We start from the raw sequence: 5,786 nt of genomic DNA, 5'->3' as shown, positions 1-5,786 counted from the left end.
ACTAATTATGTAGTAGTGATGGCAGATGTCCTGTTTGCAATCCTGATCTGTGTTGGGTTTTGTTAAGTAATCCAAAGATTTTGTGGTTTCTGGCAACAAATACGAAAAAGTTGCAGGTTTCGGGCAGAAAATCCAAACAATTTGTATTATTTGGATTTCTAGAAGATTTTATAGAGTCTTTTCCCACACAAGAATTTTTTGTGAAAATGTATTGATAAACAGGGGGGGGGGATCTGTGCAGATTTGGTTGGAGTGCTTTTCAGAAAGTAGTGGGAAAATTTCTGATTTTGATAAATAACCCCCCAAATGTTACTATAAATAACACTGGCCAGTAGTTCTTGACATTATCCTTACTCGCACATGCAAAGCATTAGAGAATGGGAGCCTTGGCTGGAAGTTAGCTGCCCCTTGCTACTATTGTCTCAGAGTCAGGACAAGTAAGGCAGAGAATATTAAGGGACAAATACAGCTTTCCGTTGAAATGACATTTACTAGCAACTTTAAAATTAGTGAAAGTGTTCACTTAAAGCACATAGAGGGTTTGTTAGAATTTATTTCATTATCACAAAAATGTATTTCAGTATTTGGGTAGAGTTTCACTTTAAATTATTACAGCAAACCAATCCAAAAACCAAACCAAAAAAAGAGGATTATTTTTGTATGTAGCTTTTTAACTTACTTGCTAGTTAAGCGCGGACTAACATTCCATGCAGTGAACCACTTACCCAAGACGCAACATATAAGTCCATGCAACCCAGCATCAAGCTGGGGCTATAAAAATCTATTAGAGCCACATCTAAAGCTGGCCATAGACGCAAAGATCCGATCGTACGAACCATTGTACGATCGGACTTTCCCATCTCCCGACCTGTCACTGACCAATCAGATCAAAGTCTTACCATTCCGACCAAATAAAGTAGTTAAAGAACAGATCATCCGATGTTCTGCCCTTGACAGCAATCGTACGATAGACAAAGCTAGTGACAGTCTCCCACTGAAAATCGTACGATCGGAAATACACGCAGACATATTACCCGCAGCCGAAAGAAATTTTCTAACCTATTCGATCGACCAAATGACCGATCTCCATCGGACGAAAAATGTTTGGACTCTCCACACACGGTCCGAAAATCGTACGTATCCACGATTCGTACGATCGGATCATTGCATCTAGGGCCAGCTTAACCCACTAAACCCCTTATAAATAACTCTTTATGATCAAATGCAAGGCATCTGCTGTTATTGCAGGATATACCACCAAAACTCAACCTATATGATGATGATAAAAGAAGTTCTCTTCTATAAAATTTCCACAGTTATACTTACTACATTTTAAATAAGCATAAGGGTGTTTAATGAAATAAAGTTAAAAAAAATGAAGTATATTTGCTTAGTGTACTGAAGAAATTCTATCCACTGCATGTTGCCAGTGAAAAAGGGCACTTTTTTTGCCTTAACGCAGGTGTCCCCAACTTTTTTTTACCCGTGAGCCACCATCAACTGTAAAAAGAGTTGGGGAGCAACACAAGCATGAAAAATGTTCCTGGGGGTGCCAAAATAAGGGCTGTGATTGGCTATTTTGGTAGCACCTGTGTGGACTGGCAGCCCTCAGACTAACACAGATTGGTCTGCTTCTTGTGACCATGTAGACTCCTAGCAAAAAAAAAAGTCTGTATTTGCAAATAAAACAGTATTTTTTTTTTATTCCTTTTGGTTCCTTGAATGAAACAGAAGCTGTTTCTCAGGTTAGTTACTTAGCTGGCTTCTGCTACATTGATTCAGGAAGCAGAAGTGCAGAGAATATGAACAACCAGTCGGGCGCTGCTATCAATAGCAATTACATTCAAAAAACAAAACAACCTTAAAACCATTGGAATGTGTAATGTGTATAGTCAAGTTTTTGGGTGAAGGCCCCTTTAAGGTAGGGATGTCCCTATTTTGGATTCCGAACTGAATTTGCATATGCAAATTAGGGGTGTGAAGGGGGAAAACATTTTTTTTTTTTTTTACTTCCTTGTTTTGTGACAAAAAGTCACACGATTCAGTTCGGCCTGGCAGAAGGATTCGGCGGAATCCGAATCCTGCTGAAAAAGGCTGAATCCCGAACCGAATCCTGGATTCGGTGCATCCCTACTTTAAGGTCAATGTACACTGTGCTACAGTCAGTCTTGGGGGCTTCATTTTACGTCCCCTTCCAGCTATGGTCACTTATGGGTAAATCCAGCAGATTAACTAGAACTCCCAGGATCCCCAGGGTATCAGCAGCTGCCACTGCTACATGAAAATCAGCTGAGAGTCACAGCAGCAACAGTTACACAAAGGAAAGAAGCGCCACGCAGAGTGACGCAAACACACACAACTCCTCACACACCGGCCACGTTGCAGCAGCTGTGAACAATGTGAGTCATCACGTGGGAAACTTTGTGCCTAGCCCCGCCCACCAGCATCTCTACGCCTCACGCCACATCAAGCTGGCACCAAGGCACACACAACATGAATGAAACGTCACATGCGACTACGCGAGCGGCTGTTGTCGTACTCTAAACACGCTTAATTTATAGACAGAATAGACTCCGGCTTATGGCAGCAAAACCGGTACCCGTCAGTTTAGTGCAACAGCTAATGAGACGTTCGCCAGAAATGTACATCACGATATACTATTATGGGAGGAAATTGCATATCATTGGCTGAATGAAAGAGACCCGCCCTCTCTTCCATTTCGCTCTCGCCGGGGCGTCACATTGGTCCAGCGGCATGTCAATCATCCTATTACTCTAAGGAGCCCCGAATTCCCCAACCTAGTTACGCTAAGGCATTTTAGCTGACACGCCGTTAGCGCCTTTTATTATAATCACTTCCAGCCGAAGCAATATAGTGAACGTTAAAGAGGCAGAAAGTAGTCATTGAAATAGCGCTCGGACCCAGAGCCGGTCATACAAGGAACAGTATACGTAACCCCAGACTAGGTCATACTTGCGAGTGTCAAGGACCAATTATTAGAATGGGGGAGACACGAACCGTACTGGTAATGAGCCGACATTAGCCACAGTGTAAAAGCAAAGAGACTAGCGGAACCGGCGAAACGACACTACGGCTCACAAACATTGGGCGCCTCTGTGTCAGTACTAGTCATAAGCCGGATAGTGGGGCCGCGGATCCGAGAGGCGGATCCAGCCAGCCGACGCTCTACTCATTGGGGGACTCCGTGACAGAGAAGACCAGAGCTGGGCAGGAAGGTCCGCTCCTTTGTCAGTCACACAATGGGAGAAACACCGGCACAATGTGTAGAGAGAAAAGAAACGCACGGGAAGCTGCGGGCACGGCTAAAGGACATAAGGTACTCACAGGCCTGCTCACATTCATAGGGACTACTGAAATGGCACAGGAACGATGGTTACACATCCACTTTGACTGTCCCCTCGCTCTGCTTCTTCTCCCCAGTTCCTTGCCGCAGTCGCCATGTACTCCGACTGATTGCTACAGGGGGAGAGGCAGGAAAGCGAGGAGCCGCCTCCTGCGTCACTAGTCTCACCCCTGCAGCCTCGCGTCACCTCAGCGGGACATTTCAAACAAGCAGCAGCTTAATACCGATAGTAAAGACTGCTCTTCATGCGGCCTAACATTATTTTGCTTCTAGTTAGAACGAGGTTCAGCCAGGGATGTGGAAATTCTATACTACAGGAATTCCTGTACCCCCAGCTGGATACATTTTTGGCATGCAGGTTCTTTAAAGGGGTTATTCGCCTTTAAATTAACTTTCAGTAGAATGTAGAGACTTAGAGAGGGATATTCTGAGACAAATTGCAATTGGTTTTCATTTTTTATTATTTGAATTTGTTGAGTTATTTAGCTTTTTATTTAGCACACTCTCTAGCTTGCCATTTTAGCAATCTGGTTGCTATGGTCCAAATTACCCTAGCAACCATGCATTGAGCGCAGATTATGGGGCAGCAGCCCAGATGCCTCTCCCGCTCCGCACTTCAGCGTTGGAGTGGGTGGCAATGGCGCTCTCTTCGCTAGCGTATATTAAAACCCGGAAGTTCGGCTCTTAAAGTTACAAGGGGTGGGTTTTTGCGCCAGGGCCGGATTTCGAGTCACGGCACCCCAAGGCCGACCTCTTCTGTTGTGCACGCCCCCTGCTGCTGCTGCCGCTACATGCCACAATGTGCGAGCGCACTTTCAATCACAGGAGCACTGTGGGGGCTTTCAGTCCCCAGTGCTCCTTAGGGATGCAGCTGGGCAGCATGCCGCCCCTAAATTTTTGCTGCCCTAGGCCCAGGCCTTTGTGGCCTCGCCACAAATCCGGGCCTATTTGCCGGCCCTTGTAACTGGCCGCTCGCCAGGGCCGGAACTAGGGGTAGGCAGAGTAGGCACTTGCCTAGGGTGCAAAGGTGGAGGGGCGCCAGGCACGTACTTACTCCTACCCCTAGTCTGGTCCCTTCTCTGCCGACCGCCAACTTGTTCCCATCTGTGCGTGTATGCACGCGTCAATTCGCGCATGCGCAGAAGCGGTTTTTCGCACAGAACTTGTTCCCAGGCAAGGTTCTCACCTTGCCTCATGGCAGTAGAGGCTCTGCATGCATTGGTTTGAAGAAGAGACTGGAAGATGAATATGAGAAGGCTTACAGAACATTTGTTTTTAGAGTCATTGACCCCCTCATTTGAAAGCTGTGAATTGTCAGAAGAAGAAGGCAAATAATGGAAAAATTATAAAAAAAATAAACAATTAAGACCATTTAAAAAGTTGCTTAGAACTAGCCATTCTATAGCATACTAAAAGTTAACTTTAAGGTGAACCACCCCTTTAATCCTGTCTCTCATTGTTTCTCCAGCCTGGACCAGGGTGTTTCCTTGGCAGATTGTTCAATCTTCTTCCTAGAAGCTGCCAAAGCGAATCCTCATTGTAGAGCTTCCCACAAGTCTCACAGTCCTTGAAATGCTTCTTATTTAAGAGTAACATCTGACCAGATCCAAGATGACAATGCCCAACCAGAAGGTTAAAGGGGTTGTTCACCTTCCAAACGCTTTTTTTTCAGTTCAGTTGTTTTCTGATTGTTCGCCATAAACAAAGACATTTTTCTATTACTTTCCATCTTTTATGTTTTTTTTACCATTTTCCCAAAATTGAAGATAATGTTTAATATTTGTGTCTCTGGTGTTTGTCTGACAGCTCAGTAATCTAGAAACATTCTGAACTGTTACAATTTGCTACATTTAGTTAATTCAGTTAGTTGATACATTTCTCAGCAGTATCTGTGGAATATTAGGAATTATTCTATCAATTCTATCAGCTGCCATTAATGAAGAACGGAGGGGGGGATTTTGCTCAGTAGTGCCAAAGATAACTGTATGTATCAATTTAGAACAGATAAAAAGTCTGCGACCCCCCCACCCCCTTCCCAGAGCTGCTTTAGATTTAGAAAGTGAAAAATGAAACAACACACCAGTGTTATAAAAACACTTACATCAGTAAGAAATGGACAGTTGGTGAATGTAAGGAAGCTCGCGTAACATATTTTAGCTGAATGCAGAATGGTTTTCCACATTGCTTAAATGCCTGTTGTTTATTCTCATCTATGTTTGCTCCTTTGAAGAAGTCAGGACTTTAGACCTAGACCTTAGTAACCAAAAAATGGTTTAAATACCAAACCAAAGATCTGAAGAATAGGCAAGTCATCCGTTATCTGAAAACCCATTATCTACACAGTTCCGAATTACAGAAATCGATGCACTGCACTGATTGGTAGATCGTGGTTCAAAAGGTGTGTCTCACTTTCTGTTCACTA

The 5,786-nt window shown here is 44.0% G+C and overlaps 1 protein-coding gene across 1 annotated transcript in view; it reads right to left on the bottom strand.

Annotated features, from left to right (window-relative positions):
- mapk6.S (mitogen-activated protein kinase 6 S homeolog) overlaps nucleotides 1–3,539 on the bottom strand; it is a 13,619-nt gene extending 10,080 nt beyond the window's left edge. The window contains exon 1 of the mRNA XM_018255437.2: nucleotides 3,346–3,539. The gene's annotated coding sequence lies outside the window, so the exon portion shown is untranslated. The remainder of the gene's footprint in view (nucleotides 1–3,345) is intronic.
- Between the last annotated feature and the right edge of the window lie 2,247 nt (nucleotides 3,540–5,786).

This window comes from Xenopus laevis, chromosome 3S (genome assembly GCF_017654675.1).
Source record: "Xenopus laevis strain J_2021 chromosome 3S, Xenopus_laevis_v10.1, whole genome shotgun sequence".
Taxonomy (NCBI): domain Eukaryota; kingdom Metazoa; phylum Chordata; class Amphibia; order Anura; family Pipidae; genus Xenopus; species Xenopus laevis.
The sequence above is the reverse complement of the archived record's forward strand: the minus strand, read 5'-3'. Positions and strand labels throughout refer to the sequence as shown.